We start from the raw sequence: 20705 nt of genomic DNA, 5'->3' as shown, positions 1-20705 counted from the left end.
ATGGTAATCTTACAACATAGCCATTGAGCCTCAAGACAAGCACAGATCCTTCCTAAGCATGTCCATTACTGTCTGGCAGGTACGTACTAAAATCACCTTATGGTGGATAAAAGGGGGGTAAGATGGAACTGTTTTTTTTCTGCTGTTAAATGCAAAAATTTATCACATCAGGACCACATTTTTGGATGGATCCATCCAGTAAATAGGAAAACTGACAACTTGTTGAATATAAAAAAAATTTGGTAGGAAAAGAACTATACTTGATGTCGGAAACTGTAGAGGGTATCTGTTGTTGAATGTGTTGGAAGGCTTTGTGGTTGTCCCTGTTATGTCTTATTAAAAAGAGGGGCAGAGGACAGGATTGTGAGTATATTTGTAACTCCACACCTACTAAAAGCCATAACCACTTTGTATTCACACTGAATACTTTGCAGGAAAACGAATATGTTAGCTCTATTGTACAGGTCAGTTCGAGTACAGCAATACCCAAATTATATTATTTCTACTTTAATAAAAATGAAAATGTTTTCCTATTAAGGCTGTTGTTTTTGTCTGGTGTTTTTTGGAAAACTGCTACAGTAGTTTTGAGCCAAAAGTCAGAAGTGTATTCAAAAGGACTTGGAAATATTAAGGAAGAACTGATATTTCTCCTTCCTGCAGGATCCACTTCTGATTTGGCTCAAAAACTGCAGGGGCAGTTTTCCAAAAAAAAAACGTCAGGAAAAAAAACCTGTGTGGAAACCTAGCCTTACACTGTTAACTGTGCAGGATAAATAACATTTTCAGATTCTATTTTAAAAAAGGGAAAAGGGGGGTTGATTTAAATGTTTATTATTCGGGTTTATTTTATTTTAAGAAACATAACAAAATGTTCAGCTGTTATAGTCCTCCAAGGGGACCTTTTTATAAAGAGGACCTGTGGTCTGAAAAAAATGGGTGGCAGTAACCTTAACCATTTTTACGCCCGCCCCTCACATTTTTAGGCCTTTTGTAGGAACCTTGATTACGTGTGCTGTGTTCGGCGTAGTGGTCAGTAGTGATGAGCGGCATTGGCCATATTCGAATTTGCGATATTTCACGAATATATGGACAAATATTCATCCTATATTTGCGAATTTTGCATATTCATTATATTCGTTGTGTATTCGCTGCATAATCGCGTAATCGCGAATGCATGTATTCGAGGAAGAAAACAGTGAAGGGGTGGGCAACATTACTATTGGTTGCTAGGGATGTTGATAACCTCTGACAAGTGTATTTGCATCATTCTCAATGGCCCACAAGCTAAAAGAAGGAATATGCTCAGTCTCACACAGTAACTAGTATTGGAGCATTCTTTAGACCACAAGCTGGAAGCAGGGAGGGATGATGATCACTGTGATGTACTCTGTGAAAAAAAACAAAAAAACGAATATTCGTAATATCAAATATATAGCGATTATATTTGCAATATTTGCGAATTTGCGATATTGGAAATAAAAATTTGAAATGCAAATATTTGCGCCGAACACTAGTGGTCAGCAGGCACTCCGTACTGCCACACCCCATCCACTAAATTCCCATGCCCCCACTACAGTCACCACACAGAGCCCATTTTAGAATAGGGGACTACAAAGCTCCATAAGGCTAAGTTTCCACTTGCTTTTTTTTTCTAGCAGTTTTTGGAAAACTGCCACTGCAGTTTTTGAGCAAAAATCAGAAGTGGGTCCATAAGGGAGGAGAAGTGTAAGTCCTTCCTTTAAATGTCTTATTCCTTTTGAATCCACTTCTGGCTTTGGCTCAAAAACTGCAGTGGCAGTTTTCCAAAACTTAGCCTAACTCAGGCGAACGTCTTGCTGAAAACAGGTATGGGATTAGGAACGGCACGTGTTGATTCACTCTCTACATGCTATTCCAAGCTTGGTGGTTGTGGGCAGGTGTCAGCTGTAACATAAAGCCAGCACCCGCTGCATATAGCACAGACTTAACTCTTCAGCTCTTGTATCTGCGGTTACTGAGGGGTTAATCGAGATGACTGGCAAAACTATTTTATTTTAGAGTAAAAAACAATAAAAAACGATATCCGCACTCACCGCAGGGAAAGCAACCAAAAGCTCCTACATGGAGATGCCATAGAATCCGGGAGGTCATGGCAACATAGCGTTCAGAAGGTGATCACCGGCAATTTCGCCGAAGGGCCGGATGAAGCACTGAGTGCGAGAAATTGCCGGTGATTGCCTTCTGAACGCTATGTAGCAGTGACCTCCCGGATTCTACGGCATCTCCATGTAGGAGCTTTTGGTTGCTTTCCCTGCGGTGAGTGCGGATATCTTTTTTGTTGCTTTTTACCCTATATATTGATGCTACTATCCTCTGTTTATCCTAGCACCTCCGCTGTACCAGTTATTAAGATTGGCTTCCATTTGAGCTACACCCCGATTGTACGGTACCAACACAGCAGCACCTGTCTAATAGTAGCCACCTCTACGCTTCTGGTCACACCTGCTATTTTATTTTAGAAAGACTGGAAGAAGTTATTGTAAAGGTGTACAAATTAGAAACACGTATACTATATGATAATGCATCCTTGGTAATCACTAGCACAAAAGTACTGTGTATACTTGAATGGATGAGGGGGAGGTGAATTCAGTGAGCTGTCGTTATAAAAAAAGTTTTACATTAGTAAATATTGAGACTGCTTTAGAAAAGACTATGTTATAATCCCCACTGAGATCTCTTTGTCATTTCTTTTATTACAGGTAGCTGTACCTAGAGACCAATTGAGATACATGAGCCTCACAGTCGCAGACTTCATGTGGCCTGACCTTGTTTGTCACATGAAGAAGACTATTGAATGCTGCTCATTAACATTCATATTCAGGACACTGAATAGAAGGACAAACAGAGTTTTCTACCTCTGGGGTAATTGCTGCCTATTGCTTTCTCAACAGAATGGTTCACACTTGTGATTCCTGGAAATGATAAGAAGACAGAATTATTACAATGTAACTACAAGTCTTTGCTCAGTAGTCCAGGAAGATTCCTCTACAGTGCAAAGGTAAATCAGTATTGCATTTATGAAGACTCTTTTGCCATAAACTTAAAGGCGTACTCCGCCCCAAGACATCTTATCCCCTATCCAAAGGATAGGGGATAAGATGTCTGATCACGGGGGTCCCACCGATGGGGACCCCTGCGATCTCAGCTGCAGCACCCCAGACATCTGGCGCAAGGAGCGAACGTCACTCCATGTCGGATGACTGGTGATGCCAGGCATAGGCTCGTGATGTCACGGTCTCATGAGGCTCGTGATGTCACTGCTAAAATTAAGTTATAACTTTCACAATTGCTCATGTTGCTGTAATTCCACATTACAAGATTAAGACTTTAAGAAAAATTAAAGATAAAAAAAAGATTAAGACTTTAAAGCCAGTTGGTGAACTCCATGATGAATCTGTGACCAATTAACAACATAAATTGAAATGATTTAAAAATCCAGACTGCAGATCTCTATAGCATGACATCACGAGCGGGGCGCTGCCATGACGTCACTAGCATCTGGTGCTGCACCCAATACTCTAAACAAATGCTGGGTGCAGCAGGGAGATCGCAGGGGTCACCAGTGGTGGGACTCCACGATCAGACTTTATTGAGGGGGTGTGACCGTGATGTCACGAGAGGGACATGACCGTGACATCACGAGCCTCTCTCCGGCATCCCCAGTCATCCGGCACAGAGTGAAGTTCGCTCCATGCACCGGATGTCTGGGGTGCTGCAGCCAAGATCGCAGCGGTCCCCATCGGATCCTTTGGATAGGGGATAAGATGTCTAGGGGCCAAGTACCCCTTTAACTGTACAAGATCTGCAGTCTGGATTTTTTTATAATTTCAATTTATGTTGTGAATTGGTCACAGATTCATCGTGGAGTTCACCAATTGGCTTTAAAGTCTTAATCTTTTTTTAATCTTTTATTTTTTTTAAAGTCTTAATCTTGTAATGTGGAATTACAGCAACATGAGCAATTGTGGAAGTTATAACATTATTTTAGCAGTAAAATCCACAATGGCAAATCCTCAAATCTGCCCCCAAAATCCACAGGAATTGCAATGCTATTTATGGTGTTAAGCAGTTATGATAAAGCTGCTGCCAGGGGGTTGGCCGTGCTCTACACTTTTTGTGAGGTATGCTATCAGCATAGTGTTCAGGAGTATGGACTATTGTCAAAAGCTGGACTACCTGCTCCTGTTCACTGAAAAGCAAAGCATACAGTCCTGTATGCCTCGCTGTCCATTTAACATTCACTGAGTTTGGTTTCAAGTGCCCAGGTGAGCAAATTTAGTGAATGAGCAGCAAGGAATATCACATCACCACTCACCTCCAGGTCACTGTACACATTTGCTGGGTCTGCTGCAGAGAACCCAGCCAGCAACTGTAGTGTGCAGTGATGCACACAGTACCATGTGCATAGCCGCTTTCTGTCCATCATAGCAAATTAGCTCACATACACTTGTCTACATTGATGGTGTGCTGCTGTACATTTTGGCTACATCTGTACATTTTTGTTTAGAATAGTATGCTGATTATACTTTGTTACTGTTCTCCCTGTATTAAGCATAGTGGTGAAAATATCCTAGACTTGCTCCCCAGCATGATGCAACACTCCTTTTGTTTTTGAATTGCGTAACTCTCTTAAGATGTTGAAGTAATTTATTACAGCATGCCCTCATATTTTCTTGGGATTGTGCACATTATGAAACAAAAGAACAAAAAAAAAACAAAAAAAAAAAACAGATACATAATTTGCTGTATTACTGAAACCCCTTTGTCTGATAAGTATTAATCCTTGTCTTCAGAATTAGTGTTGTAACAGGAATGTAGGTGACGCCAAAGGATCCCACTTTATAATATTGCATTGCAGAATCAGGAGAACTTTATGGTCTCCATAGCTGTCTGAAGCACCTGTCCCAACTTGTTTTGTTACTAAAGCTAGTCTTTCTAGGCAGAACATGCAAATAAATGAACAGCAAATGCATCTAAACATGCTGAATGTCAGTTATATCTCCCCAAAAGGAATCTGCGCATGGTAATGTTCCCACTGTGGCCATGCAGATCAGTCTGTGTTGTAATATCTGTAATATAAAATCAGCAAGACTTAAAGGTAAAGTTGGTCAAATCTTAATATTTTAGGTTGAATGTATGGTATTTTTTTTTACAAAGCAAGAAATAAAATCAACAAGTTAACCTGTGCCCTCCTAACTCACAGGCTGTCTGTATGCTTAAACTTCTCAAACACTCCTTGTTCTTTTTTGCTTTGTGCCCTTCAAATGAACCAAAGATAACACACACCATTTCCCTCATCTTGGCCTTCACATCTGTCCTGCTTCTTCCCTAAATTAACGACATAGAAATGAAAATATTTATTTGCATTACAAGTGACAGGCGTGATAGGACCTCTCTCGGCTCCCTCTGAACACATCTGTGAGGATGTTCTTGCATCCCTGATAAATATGTAAACTGGTTATGTACAGAGAGACCAGCATCATTAAACAGTATAATAAAAGAGAAACTTTTTATAAGGTGTTTATCAGAAGCCGAGCATGTTTTTGGCAAGAGAATAAATCTCAGCTGGATGCACCTTGAAACGTAGGACAAACTCCCTATGATCTCCTTTCTCCTTCTAGTTTTAGAACAACATTTTTATTAAATGACAAGAAGAAAAAAACAATACAGAGAGCAAATTCAGGAGGAGGCGTTTATGGTTTACTTTACTAATTAAAAGGGTTGTCTGGGGACAAGCATTAGTAGAAAAGCCCTCAGGTGCTGCCAAGATAAAAAAAAAATAACCCATACTCACCTGCCCTGATCACATGCTGCTGCAGATCTGAAGGCTTGAAGTCCCTTGTCCTCCCTGTAACTTTCTACTTTAGATGACATGCCGACACTGCAGGACCTGCCTGCTCAGCCAATCACTGGCTGAAGCAGGTCACCTATGAGGCCACTGATTGGTTGAGCAGACACTTCCTGCATGATCTGCGTGTCAGGAAAAAGCAGAGAGGAATGAGGGTGGAATACAGAATTTTTAAGCATGCAAGACCAAATACTGATAACAGTTATGGAGAAAGGAAAACTGGTATAGAAATGTTTTAACCTTATTTGTGATCGGGGCTACACATTCGTGCTCATGATTACAATGATATGTACTTACCTGTTATATAAAACATTTAAACTTAACATATCGGTCTGAAATTGTGCCCAATGACCGCGACGGAGGCCATACCTTTAGTGGGCATGCCCTGTAACGGATGAAAAGATGAAAAAGAGGGAGGGTTGGGTGGGGTCCGCAGTTTGTCACGAATGCCCCACCGTTAGGAGGCAGGGGCGTTATATACCACCACTACCCGACTGACCTTGGCGGTAACAGTCTTGTGGTGACATGTTGCCTGTAGATCCAACAATATCCGGAACACCTCACCTGAACTAAGCTAACCCCAACTGCCCCATCCCAAACTCCCCTGCCTCAGGAGTGGTGTCTCACTGCAAGTGACCCACCCTTTATTGCCATCATGTCTGTAATTTGCCTACCCAATGGACCTGAAGAAACTACTGCTCCATGCATGAGTCATCATGCCCTCAAGCTGGACCATTGTGCATATGATAATGCTGGCGAAGCACTGCTAGGTGAACGCCGTCCGAGTGACGGATGCTAGCTGTGGAAACCTGTCAGTGACGAAACTGCGTGGTGTATCCCCCGGCAGACGTGGAAGGCATGATTGGCGGTCCCACGTACGTGACGAGTTGCTATTGTTCTGATAATTTCAGTGACCAGAACTTTTGTGCTACCCCCTCTTGCCGATATGGTAGGCATAGGTAGGCATGGTAGGCATGTGCTGTGGTCTATTGCTTTTGAGGCTGTGACAGTAACGGAGATCTGCGTGAGCCTTACCCTGCAGACGTGGCGGGCGTAACGGGTAACAATCACCTATGTCGAAATATTATTGCTCTGAAGACGTGTCAGTAACAATACCTAAGTGGTGTCTCCCCCTGCAGGCATGGCAGGCATAACAGGTAAACAACCACCTATGTGTCGAAAATGTCATTGCTCTGAAAAAACGTCTCAGTAACAACAAACCTGTGTGGTGCCTCCCCTGCAAATGTGGCAGGCATGACGGGTAAACAACCACATGTATCGAAATGTTATTGCTCTGAAAACGTGTAATTAACAATAACCTGTGTGGTGCCCCCCCTGCAAACGTCGCAGGAATAACGGGTAAACAACCACCTATGCGTCGAAAAGTTATTGCTCTGAAAGTGTGTCAGTAACAATAACCTGTGTGGTACCTCCCCTGCAGACGTGGCAGGAATAATGGGTAAACCACCTATGCGTTGAAAAATTATTTCTCTAAAGACGTGTCAGTAACAATAACCTGTGTGGTGCCCCCCCTGCAGACGTGGCAGACATAACAGGTAAACAACCTCCTATGTGTTGAAATGTTATTGCTCTGAAAACGTGTCAGTAACAACAACCCGTGTGGTGCCTCCCCCTGCAGACGTGCCAGGAAAACGGGTAAACAACCACCTATGCGTTGAAATGTTATTGCTCTGAAGACGTGTCAGTAACAATAACCTGTGTGGTGCCCCCCCTGCAGACGTGGCAGGCATAACGGATAACAACCACCTGTGTGTCGAAATGTTTTTGCTCTGGAAAACGTGTCAGTAACAATAACCTACGTGGGCCCCCCCCCCTGCAATGTGGCAGGCCTAACTGTTAAGCAACCACCTATGTGTCGAAAGTTTTTGCTCTGAAAAACGTGTCAATAACAATAGCCTGTGTGGTGCCCCCCCTGCAGACGTGGCAGGCATAACAGTTAAGCAACCACCTATGTGTCGAAAATTATTGATTTGAAAACGTGTCAGTAACAATAAACCTGAGTGGTGCCCCCTGCAGACGTGGCAGGCAAACGGGTAACAACCACCTATGAGACAAATGTTTTTGCTCAGAAAACGTGTCCATAACAATGACCAGATGTGGCGGAATAACCCCATATATGTTGTAAAGTTATGCTCTGAAGCTGTCAGTGACGGTAAACTGTGTGAAAACTGCCTCTGCGGATGACAGGCATAACCGGTAACCCACAACCTATGTGACAATTTGTTGTTCTAAAAAGAGTTAGTGAGAACAATTATGACGTGCCTCCCCCTGCAGATGTGGCAGGTATACTGGGTATGTAACCACCTGTATGTCGTGACGTTGTTGCTCTGAAAACGTGACAGTAACAGACGACTATGCAGTGCATCCCCTTTCAGACGCGGCAGGTATGAAGGTTATACAACCGCCTATGTGTCATGACGATGTAGCTCTGGAGATATGTCAGTAACAACAACTGCGCAGTATAATCCCCTGAAAACGTGGTAGGAAAGTTGGGAAACACCCGCTATGTATCATGATATACTTTGCAACAGCATGCCTTGCTACTATGTGACCTTATACTGACTTGTACCTAAGAAAATGGCAACTATTGAAGTAACTGGAGTGACCTATCAGCTGTGGAGAATGAAAGCCAAAATTAACAGCCAAGTAGTGTATGCACGGGATATGAAACTGTGACATGCGTGGTCAACTAAATTTGAGTGGTATGCTGATCCAATCCTCGTAATGCATAAGACTGCCGAAATACAATGCAGTAGTGTATGGAATAACAGTATGAAAAGCTATGATGTATGTACCATATACAGACATGGCCTGAGCACCTAAGAACATGAAGTACGTGTTAGTGACATGAGCGTATATCGTATTAAAGATACAAGCAGCAACTTGAGGCTGAGATCGTATGTACCGTAAAAGTGTCATTGTGTGCACCATGTTTACCAAGAATGCTACGCACATATGCACCAAGTAACTATACACAAAACACCTGAATAACCTATGTCCATTTGTATTGCGTCAATGTTATACCTAACGCATGTATCGCATCGATGCTGCGAACCTATGCAGCATGACTGGCGAGAAAGCTATGAGGTTACGAAAACTACAAACATGTATAATGCACGGTATCACACTATAAGCTTGTAAACAGTATAGTTGTGAGCATATATAAAATGCAGTATGAAGCTAAAATAAAGTTACAGCTATCATCGCATGTTCCGTGTAAATTGCATAAATGTATACACAGTATAACTTGCACCAGTATGATGTGTAGCATCACAACAAACAAATCAGCGGTACTAATGATATGAGCGTGTGTACCTAGAAGTCTCAACGTGTGTACTATGTCAATGGTATCGATAAGTGCAGTATGCTTACTAGCCTAAATAGTACAGGCGTATATTCATACCAACTGCTATGTTAAACAAGCGCTAACCTGTGTATTGTATAATTGATGCCAGCCTATGTACCGTATGCCAACTAACAAGTGTATGTACATTGTAACAACTACAGACCCAACCTCTAATATGTATACAGTATAAATGGCACTAAAATGTATGTGCAGTAATCAACTACCATCGTGAGTACCGAATAACGGCGGAAAACCATTAATGTATGTCCAGTATAATAGAACAAGCATATGTGCAGTAACCAACTATTAGCGTATTTCCCGAATGACAACTACAATAGACACAACTACATGTACTGTATAACAACTACTACAGTCACAACCTCTAGCATGTGTACCGTATGAATGACACTAAAAACATGTGTGCCGCAATCGACTACCAGCGCATGTACCGTGTAACTACAACAGTGAAACAACTATTCATTTAAGCCCAGTATAATACTACGAGCATGTGCAACGACCAAGTACTAGCATATGTACAGAATGACAACTACTATAGTGACAACACTACTGTATGAAGAATGTAACTGGTGCAAGCATAATCTATAGTATGTCCAGCATAAATAATACCCGCGAATGTACAGGATAACGTCACAGGCGTATGTGTAGTAACCAACATTTGCGCAACCTGACATCTATTATCATGAACAATCAGTAACGTAAGCACAGTATGCATGGTACTGGTGTATACACTGTATGACCGTATTAAATATGATGTGCCATGACCTGTAAACCATATACTTATGTACAGTTTAAATACTATGAGTGTACGTGCAATACTGAGAGCGTACCTGCCGTATGAACGTCACAAAGAAAACGTGTGGAGTAATACCATGAGCGTGCGTGCAGTGAAAGGTTGTGGGCGTACGTGCAATGAGACTGGTATGGCCTGCGTGCAGTACGAATACTATGGACGAGCATGCAGTGCAGATTCTATAACCCTGCATGCATATGCTGAATGCGTGCATGCAGTATACATGCTGAGCCGTACGAGATTCCATCAATGCTGCGAGTAGATCCGAATAAATGCTGAGAACGAAACTCAGTATACTTGGTGTAACTGAAGCTGTGAAAAATGAACGGTGTAACGAAATGAGTGAATACATGATATGAAAATGGTGACTGAATGCATAGAATGAAAGTGTGATATAATGAAATAGTAGTAGCGTATAAACAATGTGAATAGTACAGGCATGTGTGCAGTGATCAACTACTATCGCATGTACAGCATGACCACTACTACAGTACACTACTAGCATATGATACCAGCATATGAGCAGACCAACTGTTGGCATGCATACAGTAAACAACGGTAGTTGACCCACCATTGGCGTATGACCAGTATAGATGGTACTACGTATGTGCAGTGACTATTAACACATGTATGGTATGGTACTAGCATAAGTACAATGTAAAAGGTACTAGCAAAAAAAAAAAAAATTTTTTAATTTTTTTTTTATTAATTATTATTATTATTATTTTTAATTATTATTATTTTTTATATATAATATTAGCATCTGTATGGTATGAACGGAACTAGCGTATGCAGAGTAAGCATATGTACCGTATTAACTGGTACTAACATATGTATGGTACAACTGGTACTAGAAAGCGTACAGGAGTAGTTGGTACAAGCGTGCATGTAGTGTGACAATTAACGTATGTACAGTGTAACTATGTGAAAATGACGCTATAAGCGTAATTGCTACCAACTGAATCGAAGCTAACCTACAGCATGTGACCTACAGTCCCATATAACCCCGCCAAACAAGACTCGCAATCCCTAGCAACACCCTTACAATAACTATCCTGACCACAGCTGGGGTTTGTTACAGTATGACAGGGAGTGATTGTTAGGTATTACAAACAAACCTCTAACAATGCCTATATGTAACCTATACCTATAATCGTACCTAAACCGCTCACACATATATATATATATATACCCTTATATGTGCACAAACCTATATAAACACTTACATATTTATTTAAATAAAAATGCATTTTTCATTATTTTGTTTTTATTACTGATGGCATGTCCGCATGCTAAATGAAAGCACATAAGCCGAACTTGTTGCGGGCGCATATGCCCTGAAAACTGGCTGGAACTAAGCCATATGGTTGAAGCATATAGTAACACACACATACTGCAGGAAACTCGACAAAGTTAGTGAGATAGCATCACGGAGCAGGCCCCGCTACACCAATCTGCCCCGTACCTTACAATCCTGACACTTGCCGGCTTGCAGTATCACACTGTGAACGCTACCAGGACTGCAGAGCTGTCCTGCATCCGGCCAATCAGAGGAGAGCCGGGCCTCACGCTTGCCGCGGCTCCCCCCCCCCCCCCAAACACCGCTGTTACACACCGACCCGGCTTCCCGGTTGGACCTCGCTATGCCCGGCCAGAGAAACCGGGAAAACAAGTCAGCTATGCCTTTGCCCAAACAGCCACCCTATTTCCTCGAGAATGAACCGCCGCACAGTGGCCTTACATTACACCAAGGATCTGAACCACAAGCAGAATGTCCATGAGCAGAAACGTCCGCAGTTTGTCACGAACGCCCCACCGATAGTAGGCAGGGGCGTTATATACCCCTGCCCCTACCCACAACCCCTTGTGCCCCGCCTGGATGTGAAGGGGGGGTTACTTCCGCCCCTCTCAGTTACTCCCGCCCCTCTCACAAATACAGCCTAATTAGGCTTTAAACTAATTCCCACAAACAAACAAAAAAATAAAAAAAAACAGGACTATCTAAAGAAATAATTTTACCAAAAATTTCAGCTCTAAGTCATCTAGGGCTCAAGTGAAAACCAAATATAACTATTGGTTGTATAACGCTGATATATGCATCAGGGTGAAGTTGTCCAAGACAACTATATTTCCTTGACTTAGTAAACATATATATGTCACCTACAGAGGTCCTGCTTGTCCATCGTCATTTATGCACTAAAGATATCTCTGTTGATGTGCCTACTGAGCATGTGTTACCTCAGAAAAGTCTAATAAGATTCCCTGATAGTATAAAAATTATTTATAACTTCATATTAAACAGTGCCAAATAAATGTATGAATTTTGTTTATCTATTGTTAAGTGACTTTGTGTAGCGTAGGTTTTGCTTATTAGCTCCAACCAGTGCCAACTATTGAAACTAGATCAGATCTCACCAGGGAATAACCAGTCAGATAACAAGCAACTAATGTGCCCATAAAGCATACAGCATGAGAAACTATTCTTCTTAATCTTCACTCTTCTTGTTTTCTTCTAGTTCTTTCCTTAGTCTGCTTTGTGCTTCCTAGATGCTATTATACCAACTAACCTGGAAGTTACGCCTATAGTATTGGGTCCTCCTGGAGGCACTTTTCAATGCCATGTATGATAACAAAAGCTTTTGACAAGTTGTTGAACAAAGTATGCTATCCCTGAAGCTATGTTTACATGTTTACATGTGACAGTTTTGCTGCGGTTCTTTCACAGTTATGTTTTGTTGCAAAGTGCACAACTTTTTGCTCCAATTTTGGAAAATATTAGTAAAACATCAGTGGTATCACAACAAAACCACAATTTGTGAAGAAAGCCACATCATTCAGATTTTTTTGTTGTTTTTAGGGTTATTTATATTGGAGCAATGGTATTCTTGTATTTACTGTTCTTTATTAAACACAACTAGTGTTGAGCGGCATAGGCCATATTCGAATTCGTCATATATTCGCTAAATTTGCATATTCATAATATTCGCGTAAAATTTTCACATATGTGAAAAATTAGCATATACGAAAATTTGCATAAATGAAAATTTGCATGTACTAAAAAAAATTGCATAAGCGAAAATTCGCATATGCGAAAATTATCATATGCAAATTTTCACATATGCGAAAATTCGTACGCCAGTCTCACACAGTAGTATTAGAGCCTTCTTTACACCACACAAGCTGGAAGCAGAGAGGGATGATCACTGTGTACTGTGAAAAAAAATAAAAAATAAGCGAATATTTGTAATTACGAATATATAGTGCTATATTCGCGAATATTCGTGAATTCGCGAATATGCAATATTCGCGAATAAAATTTGCATTGCGAATATTCGCGAGCAACACTAAACACAACAAAGAACAGGACAACAATTCAGTTTTTGATGAAGATGGGGACAGTCTCAGGATGCATGGAGGCAAGATTCATATAGAATACAAACTTTCAGAGAGATACAATAGGGGCTCATAAAGGTTAAGAATGGGGGGATTCAAAATACATGTGTATTAACCCTAAGGTTATTCATCCATAAAGCAGAAATGGTAGTGACTAGAATACAAAACAGGCATTCTAGAAGTTGTAGTTTTGCTGGATGCTCCCTGTTTGGGAAACACTGGCATAAAGGGTCTGTTCAAATTTTACATTCCTAATATTCCTTTTTTATTTATTTATTTATTTTTTTAACAAAAAGGAATGCTGTAAGTGCAAGTTGTTAGCAGAGCCTGACTTACCACCCTTGTTATAACTTTGTAATTTTTCTGTGTAGCTCTGCCTCTAGTGATGTCATCACTGGAGGCAAGGCTACACAGGACCAGGCAGAAAAGTGGACAGGTGGGTAAGTGAACTTCTGATGGCTGTATACTGTTAACACCCCAAAGAGTAAGCTGGCGCTGATAAAACAGCGATCTATAGAGATTGTTAGTTTACCTGTATGTTGGAAAAAAGAGCTAAGTTGCGTTGCACAGCAGCACAACTTAACTCTTTCACTGCTGACAGCACTCAGCCCAGCAAAGGGTTACAGTAAAGCAGTGATCTATACAAATTGCTGGTTTACTGTAATTTTGTGCTGGGCAGGAGAAATGAAATGTAAACCTTCTGTCCAGCCCAAGGTTTAACCGCGGCTAAACAGCTGCAGGCACAGCTCAGCCCCATTAGGAGCAGGAACTCTCATCAGTATAGTGACGGGAGTCCCAGCTCTGGTACAGTATACAGCGGTGCATTATGCACTGCTGTATACTGTACCCTCTGTTGATGTAAACAGTGATGCTATACATCACTACCTACCTCTGTAAATGCTGCCACTTGGTGTTCTTTGCTGCAAAAAAACACCTTAGTCTCAGTATGCTGAGATTTTGGGAAACATCCAGGGATTCCAAAAACGCCCAGAAGCAGGAAAAAAAATGGAAAACCCAAAACGGAAAATGGGTTTGAAGTTTCATCACTTTCTATTGACACCCTGCTAACATCTGGTCATGGCATTTTTGCTACGGAAAAACACTGTGCTGCAGTTTTGGCATTTGGGGTGTTTTTGTCCCAAAAAAATGTGGAAATTAGCTTTATAATGATATTTACTTAAAGGGGTATTCCAGGCAAAACCCTTTTTTATATATATCAACTGGCTCCGGAAAGTTAAACAGATTTGTAAATTACTTCTATTAAAAAATCTTAATCCTTCCAATAGTTATTAGCTTCTGAAGTTTTCTGTCTAACTGCTCAATGATGATGTCACGTCCCGGGAGCTGTGCATGATTGGAGAATATCCCCATAGGAACTGCATAGCTCCCGGGACGTGAGTCATCAGAGAGCAGATAGACAGAAAACAACAACTCAACTTCAGAAGCTAATAACTATTGGAAGGATTAAGATTTTTTTAATAGAAGTAATTTACAAATCTGTTTAACTTTCCGGAGCCAGTTGATATATAAAAAAAAGTTTTGGCCTGGAAAACCCCTTTAAGTCACACATCTCTTTTTCACACTAATTCTCTTTCTCCCTCTACATATATTTGAGCTTGAGAAAGGCTGCAAGTGGGCAGCCGAAACGTCGCTATGCCGTCAGGCTAATAAATTTCACCGTAATTCTACATATTATGGAGTGCTGCAGAATTCTTTATGATATGTATATATATATATATATATATATACATGTATACTAGAGATTATTGAATGCGAATATTGCAGGGATTCTATCGCGCAAATCGCTTCATTAAACTCCATTTACTGCGGCCAGGCTCCAGGGCATCTAAAATGGCGGATCCACATGTCAGTATATGGGCCAAGGAACTCTGGGAAGGCAGGAAGGCAAGGCGGGAAGGGAAGTAGGTTGAGTGACCCTGAATCACATGCAGGATGCAGCCTATCAGCAGCCAGTCACCCCTGTGATGTCACAGCCCTATATAATCGGCAGCCATTTTGTGGCTCGTCATATCATTCATTACACTGCATAGAGATAGGACGGACATCGCTGTGTGTGTTACACAGAAAATCTCATTCCAGCAGCGTTTCACATCCTAGTCACCTCAGCGTTCTGGTGGACAGAGAGCAGTGTTTTTTTTTCACTGAAAAGGACTTTTACTGCAGCCATTAACCTCCCAGTTACTTTCTTCAGCATTGTATTACAGAGAGGGGCAGATAGCTGTGTGTTGCCACATACATTTCAACAAGCTGCCTCAACTGCATAAACCTTAGCAGAGGAGGCAGGAAGAATTTTTCAGTGCAAATCTGTGTCTTTGTTTCACAACAACTCATCTGCTGGTTATACTAATATGTAGACGGTATAATACCCAGCAGTCCATTCCTAATAGTCTTTGACAGAGTGAAATTTTTTTTAGTACACAGCTTTTTTGTGCTGCAGCACTGTTGTGTTCTGCTGGTGTTGTGCAAAAATACATTTTTTTTAAGTGTACTGTACCGCATATTTCTGCCCTCATAAGTGCATGCCACATACGTACATCTAGTAGTGTACTATCTTATACTTGTTAATCTGTCAAGGGCCTACATACTGTGAAAGGACAGTCAAAAGTAATCACCGGCAGGTGTTTTACTCCAATACGTTTATTAAGCGTACAGTAGCGCATTTTGTCTGCCCTCATAAGTGCATACCACATACCTACATCTAAGTAGTGTACTATTTTATACCTGTTAATCTGTCAAGGGCCTAGAAACTGTGTAAGTCCAGGTCAAAGTAATCACCAGCTGGTGTTTTACTAAAATAAGTTTTTTTAAGCAAACTGTAACGCATTTTTTTCTGCCCTCATTAGTGCATACCACATACCTACATCTAAGTGGTGTACTATTTTGTGCCTGTTAATCTGTCAAGAGCCTTAATACTGTGAAAGGACAGCCAAAAGTAATCACTGGCCGGTGTTTTTCCTCAGTACGTTTATTAAGCGTACAGTAGCGCATTTTTCTGCCCTCATAAGTGCATACCACACATGTACATCTAAGTAGTGTACTATTTTGTACCTGTTAATCTGTCAAGGGCCTAGATACTGTGAAAGTCCAGGCCAAAGTAATCACCGGCTGGTATTTTACTAAAATACATTTTAGTAAGGGCCTAGATACTGTGAAAGGACAGCCAAAAGTAATCACTGGCTGGTGTTTTACCTCAATATTAAGCGTACAGTAGAGCATTTTTCTGCCCTCATAAGTGCATACCACATATGTACATCTAAGTAGTGAACTATTTTGTGCCTGTTAACCTGTCAAAGGCCTAGATACCGTGAAAGGACAGCCAAAAGTAATCACCGACTGGTGTTTTAGAGCAATATGCTTATTAAGTGTACAGTATCGCATTTTTCTGCCCTCATAAGTGCATACCACATACCTACATCTAAGTAGTGTACTATTTTGTACTTGTTAATCTGTCAAGGGCCTAGATACTGTGAAAGGACAGCCAATAGTACACACCTGCTGCTGTTCTAGACAAATACTGTTTTAAGCGTAGTGAAGCGTATTGTACTCCTCTAATATAGGCAAAAAGTATGTCAGGAAGAGTAGTGAAATTAAAATTTAAAAATCCTTAATTTAAATTTCAAAATCTTAAATATAATTTCAAAATCTTAAATTTAAATTTCAAAATCATAAATTTCAATGGTCTCCTCATGCTTCTCCCAACTCCAGGCTGGTACCATTCAGACACTATATGGTCTCTTCATGCTTCAGCCAATTCCAGGCTGTGTCATTCAGGCAATATATGGTTAACAAATGCTGCTGGGCCTGGGTCTGGGAATAAAAATGTTGTTATGGTAGCACTTGCTACCCAAAATCTTCAATTTAAATTTCAGAATTCATCTTTTAATCTTAGGGATTGTAAAGCCCTAGTGTCTACTCATGCTGCTGCCAACTCCAGGCTGTGCCATTCAGACACTATATGGTCTCCTCATTCTTCTGCCAACTCCAGGCTGTGTCATTCAGGCAATATATGGTTTACTTATGCTGCTGGCCTGGGTCTGGGAATAAAACATTTTTTATGGTAGCACTAGCTACCTAAAATCATCAGTTTAAATTTCAGAATTCATCTTTTAATCTTAAGGCATATGGTTTACTAATGCTGCTGGGCCTGGGTCTTGAAATAAAATGTTGTTATGGTAGCACTAGCTACCCTAAATCTTGAATAAAAAATTCAGAATTCATCTGTTAATCTTTGGGATTGTGAAGCTCTAGTGTCTACTCATGCTGCTGCCAGCTCCAGGCTATGTAATTCAGCCACTATATGGTCTCTTAATGCTGCCAATACCTCCACACTGTGTCATTCAGCCACTATATGGTCTTCTCATGCTTCAGCCACATCCAAGTTGTGTAATTCAGCCACTATATAGTCTCCTCTTGCTTCAGCCACATCCAAGCTGTGTCATTCAGCCACTATATGGTCTCATCATGCTGTCAACACCTCCACACTGTGTCATTCAGCCACTATATGGTCTCCTTATGCTGTCAACACCTCCACGCTGTGCCATTCAGCCACTATATGGTCTCATCATACTGATGCCACCTCCTGGCTCTGTCATTGTGCCGCTCTGCGACAGTGATTCTAAAAGTGATGCCTGTAATCTGCATGTCATACTGCATATATTTCACTACCCCAGCACACTCCATATGCGTGTTATAACACAGCAAAGTGTTCTACACCCCTATTGAGGCTCTCTGTAGGCCAGAAATAGCCATTTTTAATATAGATTCGCCACTAATAAATTTGGTTCGAACCAAATTTTTTCAAAAAATTTGACGAATCTGCCGAATTTTTCAAAAGTTCGCTCATCTGTAATATATATATTTATATTTACTGTGCTAAGGATCAACTATAGCAGCTCTGAATTAAGGCATACTGTATATTGCACATATTTAACTAAGTACTACATAACAGAAGCTACGATGCCTGCTAAACCCACATTGGTTGTAATGGTGTGCTATTGTCTAGTGTTTTTAATCACCCTTTTGTCATTTTTTTTAGAATTGATGAAATAAAGATTATAATTTTATGCTATCCATTAGTGAAGTGCTGGGTTTTAATTGCGTTTTTGGCCCTATTAGAATTTAAAGAGAATCTCAGAGCAAGGTTGCCTATACAAACCTTACTGGGTCTGCCTGGTGGGATGGCAGTGCACTGCAGAGGCTACAGAACAACCCCAGTGCATCATACATACTCGTTTGCATATTATTTCATCCACATATCCTAAAAGGCGCAACATAGGAATAAAATAAAAACACATTTCTGATCAGTATTAGCCAGTACCACTAGGTTCGTACAAATAACCATGCTGTCAGATTCGCTTTAATTTTGTGTGCTGTTAAGTCCTGCACAAAAACAATATACATTTGGGAAAAAGAAGAGAGCTTAACAGAGCTTTTCTGCTGCCTGTTATTTAGTACTATTGGGCCTAGAATTTTATTTAAAAGAAAACGGTCACCAGTTCACCCGCACTACAATCCTATACAAAGGGTTATAGTGCGGGTGAACAGGTAACCGATGCGGGGTCTCGGACTGCTATACCTACCTGCAGTCCGGAGCCCCGATCCCCCGAAGGTCCCCCTCTTTCAGCACTGACTTTCGCTTTGAGGCGGGCCCGCTGACTACATTTAAATATTCATAAGCCCCGGTCACGTGAGGGCTCAGTAGGCATGAGCGCTCACGTGACCGGTGCTTATAAATATTTAAATCCAGCCGACAGGCCCACCTCAAAGCACAAGTCGGTGCTGGAAAGGGGGGATCTTTGGGGGATCGGGGCTCCAGACTGCAGGTAGGTATAGCAGTCCGAGACCCCGTATCGGTCTCCTGTTCACCCACACTATAACTTGGTGTATCGGGTCATAGTGCGGGTGAACTGGTGACCGTTTTCCTTTAATGCTAGGTAGGTTGGTAGTGGACTTTGCCATTCCATCCACCATGAATATGGGTCTTGTCCCCAGGTGAATTGCTCCATAGTAAAGGTGTACAGAGAATGCAGACTAGTGCTCAGAACCTTGACGCCGAAGGTACCCGCTGTGTATTGCCCGAATTGCTCTGTTATTCCATTTTTTAGGATTAGGGTGACATATCTAGTGCCTAGCTGTGCAAGTGTTTATTTTGTTTATGATGCATGCATAGCAGTGCTTGTGTTTATGTTTCCTGAACCATTCTTTGATAAATAAAGCCATAGTTGGACTTTCAAACTTTGAACCTGAATGTAGACTGTGTAAGGCTGGGTCCACACTACGTTTTGTCCCATACGGGAGCGCATACGGCAGGAGGGAGCTAAAACCTCGCGCTCCCGTATGTGACCGTATGCGCTCCCGTATGCCATTCATTTCAATGAGCCGACCGGAGTGAAACGTTCGGTCCGGTCGGCTCATTTTTGCGCCGTATGCGCTTTTACAACCGGACCTAAAACCGTGGTCAACCACGGTTTTAGGTCCGGTTGTAAAAGCGCATACGGCACAAAAATGAGCCGACCGGACCGAACGTTTCACTCCGGTCGGCTCATTGAAGTGAATGGCATACGGGAGCGCATACGGTCACATACGGGAGCGCAAGGTTTTAGCTCCCTCCTGCCGTATGCGCTCCCGTATGGGACAAAACGTAGTGTGGACCCAGCCTAATGTATGTTAACTCCCTACACCTGGTATACGGTTTTGCCAATATGCTGATATATACCCTAAATGTCAGTGCAAAACATGATGGCACTGGGCCTGTTTTATGATATTCTGGATGACAAATCTTTGAGAAACTTCAATAAAATGCATTGAAGGAAAGCAAAAGTAAAGCAGGGTTTAAAAAGCAAACAAAAAAAACTGCCCTTTTATTATGTACCTAGGGTCGTATATTGTGCTGCTTTCTTGTAATAGTGGATTCCATCAGTTTAATAGGAACTCTTGACATCAGCCTTACTGCAACCTATATGTCCAAAAGATCTAACCACCAGCTCTATTATAATGACACACAATAGCTGCCTTGAATGCACTACTATGAATCAGAAGGGCTCTTGTCATAAGACTCCTTCACAACAAGCCTTCTTAGAGAAGTTCCTGTATATCTTCATTAAAGGAGTAGTCCGGCACGCACTTTTCTCATTTTATCCGGTCCGGGCTGCAAAAAAAAAAGAAAACAAACTTTCTCTTACCTGCCAACGAGCCCCCGGAGCTCCGGTACACTCCGGTACAGGTGT

This window comes from Hyla sarda, chromosome 6 (genome assembly GCF_029499605.1).
Source record: "Hyla sarda isolate aHylSar1 chromosome 6, aHylSar1.hap1, whole genome shotgun sequence".
NCBI lineage: Eukaryota > Metazoa > Chordata > Amphibia > Anura > Hylidae > Hyla > Hyla sarda.
This window is presented reverse-complemented; position numbering follows the sequence as displayed.